This window comes from Palaemon carinicauda, chromosome 27, assembly GCF_036898095.1.
Source record: "Palaemon carinicauda isolate YSFRI2023 chromosome 27, ASM3689809v2, whole genome shotgun sequence".
Taxonomy (NCBI): domain Eukaryota; kingdom Metazoa; phylum Arthropoda; class Malacostraca; order Decapoda; family Palaemonidae; genus Palaemon; species Palaemon carinicauda.
Window position 1 is genome coordinate 38,345,976 of NC_090751.1, and position 18,628 is coordinate 38,364,603.

Consider the following 18,628-nt stretch of genomic DNA (forward strand, 5'->3'; position numbering starts at 1 on the left):
TAGCGGCTAGAGTGGATATGAATGTGTTGAGGTGGTTTGGCCATGTTGAGAGAATGGAAAATGGCTGTCTGCTAAAGAAGGTGATGAATGCAAGAGTTGATGGGAGAAGTACAAGAGGAAGGCCAAGGTTTGGGTGGATGGATGGTGTGAAGAAAGCTCTGGGTGATAGGAGGATAGATGTGAGAGAGGCAAGAGAGCGTGCTAGAAATAGGAATGAATGGCGAGCGATTGTGACGCAGTTCCGGTAGGCCCTGCTGCTTCCTCCGGTGCCTTAGATGACCGCAGAGGTAGCAGCAGTAGGGGACTCAGCAGTATGAAGCTTCATCTGTGGTGGAAATGTGGGAGGTTGGGCTGTGGCACCCTAGCAGTACCAGCTGAACTCGGCTGAGTCCCTGGTTAGGCTGGAGGAACGTAGAGAGTAGAGGTCCCCTTTTTTGTTTTGTTTCTTGTTGATGTCGGCTACCCCCCAAAATTGGGGGAAGTGCCTTTGGTATATGTATGTATGTATCAATACTGGAATACTTAGCATGCTCTACCTTGCGATTTTCATTACTTCAGAAACTTTAAAAAATAAATTTCTGTCGTTGTCTCCTTTTTATAGTATCTCGTGTATCATTTGATATGCTTGGCTTTCTCCTTGTAACTGCATGTCCCCAAAACTTCACTACCAACTGACTGGTATATATTCTTAATATCACACCATTCGTCTTTAATTGTCTGCTCTTCATCTCTTCCGAGTGTCCAAGACTGCAAATCGATTCCTACATTCAATTGCAAATGTTTCTCTGTGCTCATCTTCTAGAAGCTTAGTTGTATCAAACATAGGTATTTTATCTACGTTTCTGTTTGGTGCTTTCAATTTTAATTTTAGTGTGGAAATGAGGAGCTGGTGATCACCACGGATATCTGCATATCTATAGCTGATCACATTTCGCCAAGTCCTTCTTCTCTGTTTATTAATGGCTATGTGATCCATTTGTTTTCAATATTAATCTTACCCGATAATCATGTAGCTGTCAACTCTGTTGCCGACAGAAATCTACGGTCGGGATACGCCAGCGATCGCTATACAGGTGGGGGTGTACACAACAGCGCCATCTGTGGTCAGGTACTCCAGTACTTCTTGTCAACACCACCTCAATTTTTCCTCTGTCGTGCCTCCGGCTAGACCTACATGGATACGCTGTTGATTCTGGAGTTATTGTTCACGATTTGGTGATGTATTTGCTCTAGAGTTTAGCCTTCGCTATTCAGGAAGCTTTATCATTAGCTTAGCAAGTTTTTTGGAATTAATTTGATTTAATTTTGGTGACGAAGAGAGTATGAACTCTCTTTCACTTTTAAATGGCCGACCCTTCCCTTAGTCGGAAGTGTTGGTGTCGAAGAGAGTATAGACTCTCTTTCTTAATTTTGCTTAACAAAGTTATAGATTTATTTTATATCTCTCCGCCTTTTATAGGCCTCTTCGATTAACTTCCTTTTATTATAAACTTATTATAATATGCGACCTTTCCTAATAGTAGGCGGTCTTTTCTTGGAACCGAAGTTAATTAACATTGAGCCCGTCATTTTGTTTTTACCTGTTAACATTTTATGCTATTTTAATGTTTTTGAAAGAATTTCTTTGATAGTCTCGTACTGTTTTCAAAGTTGAACTAACGTTTTGTTTTGTCTCTGCAGTTGTTGACGTTCAGAACGTTCAACTTGCGCTCTATCGTTACGATAGAGAGAGAGATTCACGGTTTCACGTTGCAGTAAGAGTAAACCGATTCTAGCGTTTTGTTCATTCTTTCTTAGCTTAAATGGTTTTAATTCTAATAAAGGAACTTTTTATTTGGGAAATCTTTCAGTTTTTTTCCTTTAACAATAATATGTTTTAACGATATATATAATTGGGCTCATCTCTCAGGTTCTAAGTCAAAAGAGAGAGAGAGAGAGATAGAGACGGAGGGAGAGAGAGGAGGGTAAACGTTTCGTTCAAACGGGTAACGTTGTTATCGTTTTTGCTCTTCTCCCTAGTCTCTTTAGGGGAAGAAGGTAAACGTTTCTAGAGTTTTATTCTTGTTCTCAGGCTTTATGCGGTGAGAGATTTTAAACGTAGTTTATTTGATCTAGTGTTTAGTCTCTTTTCCAGCCACTGAATTATTTATCTTTCATTATGTTTTTCTGTTACATTGTAATACTGTTTTCGCGATTACTAACTTTTAATGAAGGATAGAATTGCGTGTTTCAGGTACAAACCACTTAAAGTTTCGAGTTCAGTGAAATAAGTGCAAACAGAAAATCAAAAGTGATAAAGTGATAAGCGCAAAGTGTTACAGTGTTGCGTTCGAGGGTTCGTCTGTTCGTGCCAGTTGTTCGCCTAGTCTGGGACCTCTTACAAGCTCCCAAGCCCAGGGGAGAAGTAACGTCGAAGGACTTATGGGTTCATCAGGCCTTGATCGACGAACAGACGTTTCCCTCCGTGGTTTCGGGTGTAACCAACTCACGTAGCCGACGTGATCACCCCACCCACACAAAGACGAGAGAGCCCATTTATTCCTCGTCTGCGGAAGAGGTTTCTCGCAGAAACCATGGACCAAATCTTGCAGCTTTTAAGTGCAAGTCGGTCCCTTCCGCGCAAGTCCAACTCCTAGGTGTAGCCATTAGCACTGGGTCAGTTCGGACTTGCTGCAGTACGACAACTGCACACCTCCCAGAGAGGCAAGGTGGTACCGCAACAGGCAGTAACTCCGTCTGTTGCCGCACCAGCTGTTTTAGACCCTCAGTCTCAATGGACAGTAGCTCCGTTTGTTGTTGTCTTTCATAGACCCTAGTGGTCTATGCTGCAGACAATGCAGTCTCAGCTTGTGGTTTTGATGCAGGAGTTTCAGGCAGAGAAGGTTAGCACACCTCCTCCTGCGAGCGCTCCTCCACCTCTGCGCAGTCCACCCTGCCAGACGTATGATGTTGAGGCTCCTCCTGCCTCCATGCGTGAGCTGCCGCATTGGGAGTTGCCAGGTACCAGCGCTATGCAGCAACCTCCTCTTACCTTGAGGCAGGAGCCTCTTGCTATGCGGCAACCTCCTCAACCCTTGAGGCAGGAGCCTCATGCATTGAGGCAACCTCCTCCACCCATGAGGCAGGAGCCTCATGCGTTGTGGCAACCTCCTCCACCCATGAGGCAGCAGCCTCATGCTATGCGGCAACATCCTCTACCCATGAGGCAGGAGCCTCATGCTATGAGGAGCCTCATGCTATGCGGCATCCTCCTCAACCCATGAGGCAGGAGCCTCATGCTATGCGGCAACCTCCTCTACCCATGAGGCAGGAGCCTCATGCTATGCGGCATCCTCCTCAAACCATGAGGCAGGAGCCTCATGCTATGCGGCATCCTCCTCAACCCATGAGGCAGGAGCCTCATGCTATGAGGAGCCTCATGCTATGCGGCATCCTCCTCAACCCATGAGGCAGGGACCTCATGCTATGAGGAGCCTCATGCTATGCGGCATCCTCCTCAACCCATGAGGCAGGAGCCTCATGCTATGCGGCAACCTCCTCTACCCATGAGGCAGGAGCCTCATGCTATGCGGCATCCTCCTCAACCCATGAGGCAGGAGCCTCATGCTATGCGGCATCCTCCTCAACCCATGAGGCAGGAGCCTCATGCTATGCGGCATCCTCCTCAACCCATGAGGCAGGAGCCTCATGCTATGAGGAGCCTCATGCTATGCGGCATCCTCCTCAAACCATGAGGCAGGAGCCTCATGCTATGCGGCAACCGCCTCAACCCATGAGGCAGGAGCCTCATACTATGCGGCATCCTCCTCAACGCATGCGGCATGAGCCTCATCCCTTGCAGCATGAGCCTCATCCCATGCAGCATGAGCCTCATACCGTGCAGCATGAGCCTCATCCCATGCAGCATAAGCCGCACGCCATGCAACATGCTCTGCTTTCCTTACAGCATGCTCTACATACAGCATGCTCTGCATACAGCATGCTCTGCATACCTTACCGCATGCTCCTCAGTCACACATCTTTGGTTGTTGCCAACTCACAAGACTGTCAAGCAGTTTCATAACGTTGCCTTCTGGTCTGCTGCTTTTGCACCAGTGAAACCCTCACTGAGAGAACTTAGCTTTTCTCGGATATGGTTCCTGCAGATGAGAAAGTACTATTCTCCCTCCTTCTGATATTCCCTTGAGGACTCTGTCATTTGGAGAGGAGCCTTTAGCTGCTTAGCCTCCTATGGATTTTTTTTTAAGCATAACATGCTTCCAGGGAGGGTAATGGTTCCACTTCAGTCGCTAACCCCGTCTGTTACCACACCTGCTCCCATAGACCTTGAGCTTTGTTGCAAGACATGCAGTCCAAGCTTAGTCCTTGTTAGAGGATTTTTTGTTTACGGAGTCAGTGTGTCACTGGGAAGACGTTCAACAACCAGCAGAAGTGACTTGTTGTGACGCAGTGCGGCAACCTCAGCAACCCGATAAGGAGTTGTCTGTACGACCCAGACAGTCTAGACAGCTTCGGGTTGTCGCTGTACTTCCTCGCTTCCCCATGGTTGACAGTTCACAGACTGTGCAGCAGTACCATGATCTTGTGTCCGGCTCCGTCAGACGACTGGCTTTTAAGAGCTCCCACAAGTCGTCGCTGTCTGGAGATTCTCAGATGGACTATGGATCTGACCAAGGAACTGGGCCTCCTGGTCAATTTTGAGGAGTCCCAGCTCGTCCCATCCCAGACCATTGTTTACCTGGGTATGGATCTTCAGAGTCGAGCTTTTCGGGCTTTTCCGTCGGCCCCAAGGATCTACCAAGCCCTAGAATGCATCCAGAGCATGCTGAGAAGGAACCGATGCTCAGTCAGGTAGTGGATGAGTCTAACAGGGACACTTTCATCGCTGGCCCTGTTCATCGAGTTAGGGAGACGCCACCTCCGCCCCCTTCAGTATCATCTAGCTGCTCACTGGATAAAGGACATGACGCTAGAGACGGTCTCAGTTCCTGTTTCCGAAGAGAGGAGGTCTACTCTCACGTGGTGAAAGAACAGCTTTCTTCTCAAGGAAGTCTACCTTTGGCTGTTCAGAAACCCGACCGCCGTCTCTTCTCTTGACGCATCAGACACGGGCTGGGGTGCGACTTTGGACGGACAGGAATGCTCGGGAACATGGAATCAGGAGCAAAGGACACTTCACATCAATTGCAAGGAGCTGTTGGCGGTTCATCTGGCCTTGATAAACTTCAAGTCCCTCCAGCTTAACAAGGTGGTGGAGGTGGACTCTGACAACACCACAGCCTTGGCTTACATCTCCAAGCAGGGAGGGACTCATTCGTGGAAGTTGTTCTAGATCGCAAGGGACCTCCTCATCTGGTCAAAAGATCGAAAGCTCACGCTGGTAACGAGGTTCATTCAGGGCGATATGAATGTCATGGCAGATCGCCTTAGCCGGAAGGGTCAGGTCATCCCCACAGAGTGGACCCTTCACAAGAATGTTTGCAGCAGACTTTGGGCCCTGTGGGGTCAGCCAACCATAGATCTGTTCGCTACCTCGATAACCTAGAGGCTCCCGTTGTATTGTTCTCCGATTCCAGACCCAGCAGCAGTTCACGTGGATGCTTTTCTGCTGGATTGGTCCCATCTCGACCTGTATGCATTCCCGCCGTTCAAGATTGTCAACAGGGTACTTCAGAAGTTCACCTCTCGCAAAGGGACACGGCTGACGTTGGTTGGCTCCGCTCTGGCCCGCGAGAGAATGGTTCATAGAGGTACTGCAATGGCTGGTCGACATTCCCAGGACTCTTCCTCTAGGAGTGGACCTTCTACGTCTACCTCACGTAAAGAAGGTACACCCAAACCTCCACGCTCTTCGTCTGACTGCCTTCAGACTTTCGAAAGACTCTCAAGAGCTAGGGGCTTTTCGAAGGAGGCAGCCAGAGTGATTGCTAGAGCAAGGAGGACATCCACTCTCAGAGTCTATCAGTCTAAAGGGGAAGTCTTCCGAAGCTGGTACAAGGCCAATGCAGTTTCCTCAACCAGTACCACTGTAACCCAGATTGCTGACTTCCTGTTACATCTAAGGAACGTAAGATCCCTTTCAGCTCTTACGATCAAGGGTTACAGAAGTATGTTGGCAGCGGTTTTCCGCCACAGAGGCTTGGATCTTTCCACCAACAAAGATCTACAGGACCTCCTTAGGTCTTTTGAGACCTCAAAGGAACGTCGGTTGTCCACTCCAGGCTGGAATCTAGACGTGGTCCTAAGGTTCCTTATGTCATCAAGATTTGAACCTCTCCAATCAGCCTCTTTTAAGGACCTCACATTAAAACTCTTTTCCTCGTGTGCTTGACAACAGCTAAAAGAGTAAGTGAGATCCACGCCTTCAGCAGGAACATAGTTTTCACATCTGAAACGGCTACATGTTCCTTGCAGCTCGGTTTTTTGCTAAATCGAACTTCCTTCACGTCCTTGGCCTAAGTCGTTCGAGATCCCAAGCCTGTCCAACTTGGTGGGGAACGAACTGGAGAGAGTACTTTGCCCAGTTAGAGCTCTTAGGTACTATCTAAAAAGGTCATATCCTTTACGAGGACAATCAGAAGCCTTATGGTGTACTATCAAGAAGCCTTCTCTTCCAAGGTCTAAGAACTCAGTTTCTTATTAATTCAGGCTCCTGATTAGGGAAGCACATTCTCATCTGAAGGAAGAAGACCTTGCTTTGCTGAAGGTAAGGACACATGAAGTGAGAGCTGTGGCTACTTCAGTGGCCTTCAAACAGAACCGTTCTCTGCAGAGTGTTATGGATGCAACCTATTGGAGAAGCAAGTCAGTGTTCGCATCATTCTATCTCAAAGATGTCCAGTCTCTTTACGAGAACTGCTACACCCTGGGACCATTCGTAGCAACGAATGCAGTAGTAGGCGGGGGCTCAGCCACTACATTCCCATAATCCCATAACCTTTTTAACCTTTCTCTTGAATACTTTTTATGGGTTGTACGGTCGGCTAAGAAGCCTTCCACATCCTTGTTGATTTGGCGGGTGGTCAATTCTTTCTTGAGAAGCGCCGAGGTTAAAGGTTGTGATGAGGTCCTTTAGTATGGGTTGCAGCCCTTTATACTTCAGCACCTAAGAGTCGTTCAGCATCCTAAGAGGACCGCTACGCTCAGTAAGGAAGACGTACTTAATAAAGGCAGAGTAATGGTTCAAGTCGTCTTCCTTACCAGGTACTTATTTATTTTATGTTATTTTTGAATAACTAATAAAATAAAATACGGGATACTTAGCTTCTTTGTTAACATGTATGCTGGTCTCCACCCACCACCCTGGGTGTGAATCAGCTACATGATTATCGGGTAAGATTAATATTGAAAAATTTTATTTTCATTAGTAAAATAAATTTTTGAATATACTTACCCGATAATCATGATTTAATTGACCCACCCTTCCTCCCCATAGAGAACCAGTGGACCGAGGAAAAAATTGAGGTGGTGTTGACAAGAAGTACTGGAGTACCTGACCACAGATGGCGCTGTTGTGTACACCCCCACCTGTATAGCGATCGCTGGCGTATCCCGACCGTAGATTTCTGTCGGCAACAGAGTTGACAGCTACATGATTATCGGGTAAGTATATTCAAAAATTTATTTTACTAATGAAAATAACATATTTTTGTAATTTCCACATGGTGTAGTCCATGTATATTTGTGGATGACCTTGTGCTGAAAAAGAATACCTCTAATGACAAAATTGTTTTTTGAACAAAAACTTATAAAAAGAGCTTCATTTTCATTTACAACTTTGTGAAATCTCAACACCATTTACCTTCTCTTTACCTTGATTGTTCCTTCCAGCTTTGGCATTGGGGTCAACAATCAGTATTTTCATACTCTCTTGGATCTCATCTTTTTCAATATTTAACTTAACCGGTGATTATATAGCTGCAACTCTGTTGCTCGACAGACAACTCTACGGTAAAAACTCGCCAGCGATCGCTACACAGGTTGCGGGTGTGCCCAACAGCGCCATCTGTCGACCAGATACCCAGTTCTCAATGTAAACAAAGACTCAATTTTCTCTCTGTCGAGGTGTCGACAAGACGTACTTTACTCGCTGTTGCTAAACTAGAGTTTTTCACATCTAATTGGTGAAGTACTATATTCTAGTTTTGAGCTTTCGCTGTGCAGGGTTTCTCTTCACACAAATCCTTGAACTCTTTTTGATAACGGATTCTTTGTTGATGACTTTTTGATAGTTTTTTGGAATTTCCCTTGACCAATTCAAAATGGCTGACCCTTCACAAGTCCCCAAATTTAGGAAGTGCAATGCTAGGGACTGTTCAAGGCGTCTTCCGAAGGCTTCTATCGACCCTCACACTGTTTGTTCCAATTGTCGGGATAAAACCTGTCAATTGGAAGATCGGTGTGAGGAGTGCGTTGGCCTTTCGGAATTCGATTTTATCGAATTTCAAAAGTATACACGTAGGCTAGAGAGAGAGATAGAGTTAGGAGAAGTTCTTCTCGTTCTATTGATATATCCTCTCCTCATGCCCCACAACCTATTCCTTCCCCTGTAGTGGTTGCTCCTAACCCCCCTCCTGGCACTCAGGAACCATCGATGGCTGATATGATGCGTGCCATCCAGGCTCTGGGTGAGAGAGTTGAGTCCCTTGCTAGTGACCGTAATCAGCTCATGGCGGATGTGAAGGAGCTTAAGTGCCAAAGTGCAGTGGGAAGTGTTAAAGTGCCGTGTGATAGTGTTGTGGATAGTGTTGCGCTTGAGGGTTCGTCTGTTCGTGCCTATCGTCCTCCTAGTCCGGGACCTCTTGCAAGCTCCCAAGTCCAGGGGAGAAGCAATGTCGTACGACGCATGGGTTCGAGAGGCTTTAATCAGCGAACAGACGTTCCCTTCGTGGTATCGGGCGTATCTACCCAAGATCGCTCCTACCTAACTAAGACGAGAGAGCCCATTTATACCTCGTTTTCTGAAGGTGTTTCTCGCAAGAAACTTTGGACCAAGGTCTCGCGACCGTTAAAACGTAAGTCGGTCCCTTCAGCACAAGTCCAACGGCCCGGTTGTAGCCACTGGGTCAGTTCGGACTCGCTGCCGTCATCCGATGACTGCTCACCGCCTAAGAGAGGCAAAGCGGTACCACTTCAGACAGTAACACCGTCTGTCGCCGCACCTGCTCCCGTAGACCCTAAGTGGTCTCTACTGCAAGACATGCAGTCTAAACTTACGTCTCTGATGCAGGACTTTCGTGCGGAGAAGGTTGCTGCCGCACCAGCTAGTGCAGTACCTAGCCTACAACCCTCCACATGATCGGTTGTGCGTCCTGTGGACGCTGAGGTAACCTTCTCACGCACACCAGTTGAGAGAGTTCCTCCACCCATGCGTTCCAGTGTGATCTGCCAGCCGCATGTTGACGTTAAGCGACGCACGGAGGTTGCCGTTGACGTTCTGGAGGTTCAACAACCGTCAGAGTTGCTTTGTTTTGACGCGGTGCGTCAACCTCCGCAACCCAGTGTGGTTTCCACTGCGCACCCACATCAGTCCAGACAGTCTGGAGTAGACGCTGTGCGTCCCCGCGCTGCCATGGTTGTTGCCAGTTCACAGACTGGGCAGCAGTTCCATGACGTTGCGTCCGGCTCAGTCACGCATGCACCAGTGCGACCGGACTCAGCGAACCAGCCGTTACCCACTCCGTTGCCGTTTCCTCATCAGTTGTCGGATGAGGAACTTTCTGATGATGATGTTGCTGCACACATAGATGAACCACAATCAGATTTGGACGAGCCTAAGTCTACTCAACCCTCTTTGGACTTTAGAAAAGTTTTGGCCATTTTCAAAGAGCTGTTTCCGGACCAGTTTGTTTCTGTGGCTCCTCGTTCTCCGCCTTCAGAGTTTGTGTTAGGCATGCCGTCTACCACTCCTGCCTTTACTAGACTCGTCCTCGCACGCTCGTCCAAGAGAGCTTTGCGGGTGATAGGAGAATGGTTGCAGTCCAAGAAGAGTTTAGGGAAGACAGCCTTTGCGTTTCCCCCTGCTAGACTCTCTTCTAGATCGAGCGTCTGGTATGCCACGGGAGAAGTTCTCGGCTTGGGAGTTCCTGCCTCTGCCCAGGGCGACTTCTCAAGTCTTGTAGACTCTCCCCGCCGCCTTGCCATGAGACGCTCAAAGATATGTTGGTCATCTTCGGACCTGGACCACCTTTTGAAAGGTATCTTTAGGGCCTTCGAAGTTTTTAACTTCTTAGACTGGTGTCTAGGAGCCCTAAGCAGAAAGATCTCTCCGACAGAGAAAGAGACTTCCTTGCTCATTATGTCCTGCATGGACAAGGCCGTACGTGATGGGTCTAATGAGCTTGCTGCATCATTTGTGTCCGGAGTCCTTAAAAAGCGTGAAAATCTCTGCTCATTCCTTTCAGCTGGAGTTACACCGGGCCAGAGATCTGAGCTTCTCTTTGCTCCTCTTTCCAAGTGCCTTTTTCCAGAAGCCCTGATTAAGGAAATAGCCGCTTCGTTGGTGCAGAAGGACACTCACGATCTTGTTGCGTCCTCCGCTCGCAAAGCTCCCCCTTTGCCTACCTTGTCAGCTAGACCAAGGATGGACACTCCAGCGTCCCGTTTTATTCCGCCCTTTCGTGGCAGAGCCTCCAGCAGAGGAGGTGCTCGTGCCGAAGGGAAACGAGGAAAGAAGAAAGGATCCAAGTCCTATAAGGGCAGAGTCTGACTGCCCGCATCTTCAGACAGCAGTGGGAGCCAGACTCAACAACTTCTGGCAGACCTGGGAGAAGAGAGGCGCAGATGCACAATCTGTGAAGTTGCTCAGAGAGGGGTACAAGATCCCTTTTGTACAGAAACCCCCTCTAGCAACGTCTCCCATCGATCTCTCTCCCAGGTACAGAGAGGAAGACAAGAGACGAGCCTTGAAACGGGAAGTGTCTCTTTTACTAGAGAAGGGAGCGGTGGTCAAAGTCTCGGACCTTCAATCTCCGGGATTCTACAACCGCCTCTTCTTGGTGTCAAAGAAGACAGGAGGGTGGAGGCCGGTGCTAGACGTCAGTGCTCTGAATGTCTTTGTCACAAAGCAGACGTTCTCCATGGAGACCACAAAGTCAGTCTTAGCAGCGGTCAGAAGGGAAGACTGGATGGTCTCATTAGACCTAAGGGACGCCTACTTCCACGTCCCCTTCCACCCGGACTCCCAACCTTTTCTGAGATTCGTTTTCAAAAAGGTTGTCTACCAGTTTCAAGCCCTGTGCTTTGGCCTAAGCACAGCTCCTCTTGTGTTTACGAGGCTGATGAGGAATGTAGCCAAATTCCTCCATTTATCGGACATCCGAGCCTCCCTCTATTTGGACGACTGGCTTCTCAGAGCCTCTTCCAGTCGTCGCTGTCTGAAGGATCTAAAGTGGACTCTAGATCTGACCAAGGAATTGGGTCTCCTTGTCAATATGGAAAAGTCACAACTGGTCCCATCCCAAACTATTGTGTATTTAGGGATGGAGATTCACAGTCTAGCTTTTCGGGCTTTTCCGTCGGCCCCCAGAATAAGCCAAGCCCAGTTATACATCCAGAACATGCTGAAGAAGGAACACTGCTCAGTCAGGCAGTGGATGAGTCTGGTAGGGACGCTATCATCCCTGGAACAATTTGTGTCATTAGGAAGACTACACCTCCGTCCTCTTCAATACCATCTAGCTTTTCACTGGAAAAAGGACAAGACGCTAGAAGCGGTCTCGATCCCCATTTCCGAAAAGATGAAGTCTTGCCTGACTTGGTGGAAGGACAGTATCAACCTAAGAGAGGGTCTTCCCCTGGCGGTTCAGACTCCCAACCACGTTCTCTTCTCGGACGCATCGGACGTAGGCTGGGGCGCGACATTAGACGGTCGGGAATGTTCAGGACTGTGGAACTCGAGTCAAAGGATCATGCATATCAACTGCAAGGAGCTGCTGGCAGTACATCTGGCCTTGAAAAGCTTCAGGTCTCTCCTTCGAGGCAAAGTGGTGGAAGTGAACTCGGACAACACCACTGCCTTGGCGTACATCTCCAAGCAAGGAGGGACCCACTCACTGACGTTGTACAAGATCGCAAGGGACCTGCTCATCTGGTCAAAAGGTCAAAACATATCACTAGTAACGAGGTTCATCCAAGGCAACTTGAATGTCATGGCAGATTGTCTCAGTCGGAAAGGGCAAGTAATTCCAACGGAATGGACCCTCCACAAGGATGTATGCAAGAGACTTTGGGCCACTTGGGGCCAACCAACCATAGATCTCTTTGCAACCTCGATGACCAAGAGGCTCCCAATATATTGCTCACCAGTCCCGGACCCAGCAGCAATACATATAGATGCCTTTCTCCTAGATTGGTCGCATCTAGATCTATACGCATTCCCACCGTTCAAGATTGTCAACAAGGTACTGCAGAAGTTCGTCTCTCACGAAGGGACAAGGTTGACGCTAGTTGCTCCCCTCTGGCCCGCGAGAGAATGGTTCACCGAGGTACTTCGATGGCTAGTAGACGTTCCCAGAAGTCTTCCTCTAAGGGTGGACCTTCTACGTCAGCCACACGTAAAGAAGGTACACCAAAGCCTCCACGCTCTTCGTCTGACTGCCTTCAGACTATCGAAAGACTCTCGAGAGCTAGAGGCTTTTCGAAGGAGGCAGCCAGTGCGATTGCTAGAGCAAGGAGAACATCCACCCTTAGAGTCTACCAATCGAAGTGGGAAGTCTTCCGAAACTGGTGCAAGTCAGTATCTGTATCCTCGACCAGTACCTCTGTAGCTCAAATAGCTGACTTTCTCTTATACCTGAGAAAAGGACGATCCCTTTCAGCTCCCACTATCAAGGGCTACAGAAGCATGTTGGCATCGGTCTTCCGGCATAGAGGCTTAGATCTTTCCAACAATAAAGATCTTCAGGACCTCCTTAAGTCTTTTGAGACCACGAAGGAGCGTCTTTTGGTTACACCTGGTTGGAATTTAGACGTGGTACTAAGATTCCTCATGTCAGACAGGTTTGAGCCGCTACAATCAGCCTCCCTGAAAGATCTCACTTTAAAGACACTTTTCCTGGTTTGCTTAGCCACAGCTAAAAGAGTCAGTGAGATTCATGCCTTCAGCAAGAACATCGGATTTTCGTCAGAAAAAGCTACATGTTCGCTACAACTTGGTTTTCTAGCCAAAAATGAGCTGCCTTCTCGACCTTGGCCGAAATCGTTCGATATTCCCAGCTTATCGAATATGGTAGGCAATGAACTAGAAAGAGTCTTATGCCCTGTGAGAGCTTTTAAGTTCTATTTAAAGCGAACTAAACCTTTACGAGGCCAATCTGAAGCTTTATGGTGTTCAGTTAAGAAACCATCTTTGCCTATGTCAAAGAATGCTTTATCCTACTTTATCAGACTGTTAATACGAGAAGCTCATTCACATCTGAGTGAGGAAGACCAAGCATTGCTTAAGGTGAGGACACACGAAGTTAGAGCTGTCGCAACTTCCGTGGCCTTTAAGCAAAATAGATCTCTGCGAAGTATAATGGACGCAACCTATTGGAGAAGCAAGTCAGTGTTTGCGTCTTTTTATCTAAAGGATGTCCAGTCTCTTTACGAGGACTGCTACACACTGGGACCATTCGTAGCAGCGAGTGCAGTAGTGGGTGAGGGCTCAACCACTACAATTCCCTAATTCCATACCCTTTTAATCTTTCTCTTGAAATGTGTTTATTGTTGTTTTTTGGGTTGTACGGAAGGCTAAGAAGCCTTTCGCATCCTGGTTGATTTGGCGGGTGGTCAAAGTCATTTCTTGAGAGCGCCTAGATTAGGGGTTTTGATGAGGTCCTGTTGTATGGGTTGCAACCCTTGATACTTCAGATCCTAGGGGTAGATCAGCATCCTAAGAGGATCGCGAGGCTCCGTAAGGAAGACGTACTTAAAAGGCAGAGTAACTGTTCAAGTCGACTTCCTTACCAGGTACCTGTTTATTTTGTTTTTGTTATTTTGATAACTTCTAAAATGAAATAAAAAACTCTTAGCTCATAAAAGTGTAAACATATATTACTGGTCTCTACCCACCATCCTGGGTGTGAATCAGCTATATAATCACCGGCTAAGTTAAATATTGAAAAATGTTATTTTGATTATAAAATAAATTTTTGAATATACTTACCCGGTGATTATAAATTAAATGACCCTCCCTTCCTCCCCAATAGAGACGCAGTGGGACGAGGAGAAAATTGAGTCTTTGTTTACATTGAGAACTGGGTATCTGGTCGACAGATGGCGCTGTTGGGCACACCCGCAACCTGTGTAGCGATCGCTGGCGAGTTTTTACCGTAGAGTTGTCTGTCGAGCAACAGAGTTGCAGCTATATAATCACCGGGTAAGTATATTCAAAAATTTATTTTATAATCAAAATAACATATTACACTATGCAAGTCTTCATAGAATACATCTTTCTTTACTTCAGGGGCATCATTTGTTGATGCATAGCAAACTGTAACTCTCATATGTTCCAACAATACAAACCATTTCGTTCTCTATAGTAGGGTATCAATTTCTGCGAAGCTGAAAACTAGCCGATAGCCTTTTCAACTACTGAGCTCCCTCTTTTCGCTACTTAGCAGTAGGAGGGGAGTGGGTGACCACTCCCCCATTCCCCTTATACCGGCGACCAGCTGTCACTTTTCAATTCAGCTTGGTGGAGTGTAGACGTGCTGTCTTTCTCTCCCGCAATATAGTGGGGAAAAATACTTCCTATATTTTAGAACTGGCTGGTTTGAATTTATGCTTTTTCTTTGCTTTGCCTTTACTTTTTCTTTTCAGGAGTACTTGCCTGTGAAGGGTCAATATGCGAACCTGTCCTGGGAAGGAAGGTTGCCACTGCAGCACCTTTTTGTCCGCCGAGGAGACGGACTCTCATGGTCTCTGCCCTTCGTGCAGGGGTCACTCCTGCACAGAGAAGTCTCCATGTAATGATTGTAGGAAGTGGTCTCCCTCCCAATGGGCGCGATTTGGTAAACGCAGGTAGAAGATTAAAGGAGGATTCTTCCCCCTCGGAGTTTGCTGCGAAGGGAAAGAACCCAGACCACCTACTCCTGCAAATCAATCTGCCCATCCTGGCTCTTCCCGTCCAGGTTCCCCTGGAGCCCCTTCAGGTAAGAGTGACAACCATTAAATGCCTGGGCAACCCTGCTGTTCGGCGGTCTCCGTTGCATCTCATAGCAAAGCAATGCTGACCTCCTCTGCAGGGGAACCTTTTGATGATGACTTGTTGCAATGTTCAGTATATGGCCATCCCTACGGCTTACGGGCCCCCATCCGAGGAATGTCTTCAGGAGGTCCTCCGCTTGGGCATGCGTGCATGCTCAGGCACAGAGTCCTTGTCTTCGGCCCGTTCCTCCCGCTCTTCTTCGGAGGACTGACAGAGGCAGGTGAGGACGAGTACCCCTTGGGGTATTACATCCTGGGACTCTCGAGTCCCAGGAACAAGCTTCGGCTTTGTTCCTTCTGCTAAACCTTGCCTTGATCCTCTGGAGGGGCTTGCCCCTGCGGAGGAAAAGGTAAAGGATTTGCTTGGAGGCTTGCCTCCAGGTGAGGGAGAATCGATCCTTCCGAGGAAAGACGAACCCACACCCATCATCGCCGATCTTCAGTCTCACCCTTGCGGCGATGCTCCCCTGGGAGCGAAGGGGCTGACCGTCCTTCCCGCTTGCAGGAGAGGCAAGTCTCCCCCGAGTGATAACCACCACGGAGGTTCCATCAACACCCTATGGAATCATCCATATCAGGATCGAGTCCATCCGACGGTGGCCCTTTGGAGCTTGATAACAATCACAGGACTCGTCACATCATCTTGCCTCCTCGCCAGCGCACCCGCAGGGTGCAGCGAGCACGATACCATCCTCGCGCTCTCAAACGCGCATCGCTAACCCCAACCTCACTAATGGTGGAGAATAAGGTTGCGCGCATGACTTCTCCTGCTCGATACTCACCCTCAGGGTGAGACACGCACACTCGCTCCAAGCGGCGAGACTTCTCGTCAGCACAAAGTGAGCATAGCAAATCAAGCCCTCCAAAGGCGAGTACTATGTACTTGACCACCTCTTGGTACCATGCAGCGCTCACTTCTTTACCAGAATGCGCTACGCGCGCTTCACACCCGGTGAGCACTCTTCACACCCGGTGAGCACTCTTCGCGCGACCAGCACGACACATGCATCAAGTGCTACAGTTTCAGGCAGGGCTTTGCACTTGCAACAACATGCGCCCACGAAGAGCGAGCTTCCTCTGCCTTATGCGCTCAGGCGCATCCTCGGACTGCTACACCTGGGGATAGTAGGGACGTTCAGCGCCCGCGCGCGCCTGCAAGAGAGCACGCTCCCGATCGACTGCTCTCTGGTGAGAGCTTATGCCGGCGTGAGGGCGAGCGCGCACCAGATAGCAAGCTCTCATCACGTAAGACGGAGTGGCAAAAAGACTTAGCGCAATCCATCCAGTGCGATCGTGCTACGGAACCACTGAAGGCCCAGCCACTGCGCACGTGGCAAGTAGGTGAGATGCACCAACAACACCGCGTCGCAAATCACCCAGAGGTCTTCAGGCTTACAGGCACACCGAGAACTTTGAAGCAATGTTCCCCAGGGAATATGATAAGCCCAACAAGCCCACAAGACCAGTTTCCTTCGAGGCTTTGTCACCAGGTCCTAGACATCAAGGTAACTCTGTGGAGTTTTCCTTTACCAAGGAAACCATGTGGGTTGCAGGATCTGGTGAAGGCTATCAAGGAGGCAGTAGGGGTTCCAGCACAACCCCCTTCCTTGGTAGTCAGAACCCCTGCGATTCCTTTGGACTCCAAGGGCGAAGATTCCCCCCTTCAGATCCTCGACGCTTTTCACTTCCGAGGCAGACCCGATCACCTCCCACGGTACACTCCTCCAGATATGAGGATTACCCGAAGAGTAAGGGTCGGACCACGCAGGACCCCACGTGGGAGAGGTTGGGCATGATTCCTATCGTGCCCAAGGGCAAGAGGAGAGAAGGGAGGAATAGAACTCCAACTACAGGAGATACTTTGCACCCTAGGCTGTGGGGGGGTTCGAGATCTCCAAGAGAGACTCATGCTCTGAGGTCTACTGCTTGTCGCCCATAGAGCCTGCAGAATCATCCACCAAGGAGGCTCCAACTCCAGCCAGCGCGACTGAGGGAGCAGGTTCCGAGGTCACAAGGGTTTTGGAAAAACCCTCTCTCCTGGATTCCATTGCTCTAGGACCCAGAGAGAGAAAGGACTCTAAGACCATTCCTAAGAACTGGTAGTCTATGGGTTACCGTCAGCCTCAAAGGAATGAGTCTAAGGGTTCAACCACTGTGGGGTGTGTATCCCACAGTGGTCTGCCTCCCAGATTATCAAAGACCCCAGTTGATGAACTCCACCCTCCTCGAGCTGCAATTGGTGCTAGCTTGGGTGAGGAAGTAACCTTTGACAACGGATCTGACCACTCAGATGGGGCCTTACTGCTGGTCTCCAGCCTGAAGGTATCTGCACTGGATGAAAAGAACTCTGATAGAGTTTTTCTTCAGGTCCTTTCGTGCATTTGCCGCGTGAACAACCCCAGGGAACCAGACCAGGTTTCCCATGAGGGCAAAGACACGGTTCTGGATCTGTTCTCCGACGCCCCTAAACCCACCAAAACCAGAGTATCCCTACCCTGGTCTAGGGGGGTGAAGGCAGCAAAAAAGCGAGCGTATGCCTAGGTAGCTGGCGCTACGCACTTACTCAGAGTGGATGATTCCTCCAGGCTACTTCCTCCGCCGTACATCAGGCACAGGAAGTACTATGAGGTGATTGATGACGATCCCGCAGCTCTACCGCTCGATCCAAAGATCGTGTCATTCACATTGGGTTACTCCATCAAGAGGCTTGCAAACCTTTCAGTTGAGTTCTCTGCGGCTGACGCCGCCAACATGGAGCGTGTTGCAAAGTGTGCTTTGCAATCTGCCTCATGGTTGGGTATTGGTTGGGGACAGTTGGCTACCTCGTCAAGAACGAGGACTTCTCGTCGAAGAAGAGAAATGAAGGCCTCTTCTCCTTCCTTCTCTCAACGGCCAGGATCCATGAATTTGTTACGGAGAGTGTCGTCAACCAATGGGCCATTCGGATCTGCACTGAACGGGTTTGTCGAAAAAACTCTGTTCAAGATGGAGACCGCTCAGACGGTTAGACAAGCAATGAGAATGAGACCACAGGATTTCATGATCTCCGTGGATCTGAAGGATGTGTACCTCCAGATCCCAGTCCACTCAGCGTCAAGGAAGTATCTCCGTGTTATGTCGGCAAATCAGGTATACCAATTCAGAGTGTTGTGCTTCGGCCTGTCGACAGCACCCCAAGTGTTCACAAGGCTCTTCACCTTAGTGTCCACATGGGCTTATAGCCAAGGGATATGGCTTCTCGGGTACCTCGACGATTGGCTGATACTGGCAGACTCGAGAGAAACCCTCCTTCTCCACCGAGACAAACTTTTCCAACTTTGCCAGGATCTGGGGATCTTGATAAACTACAAGAGGTCACATCTAGAGCCAGTACAAAAATGGTATACCTAGGGATGAATATCAAGACCACACTAGGAAAGAGTAAGAAGATTGAGGAATG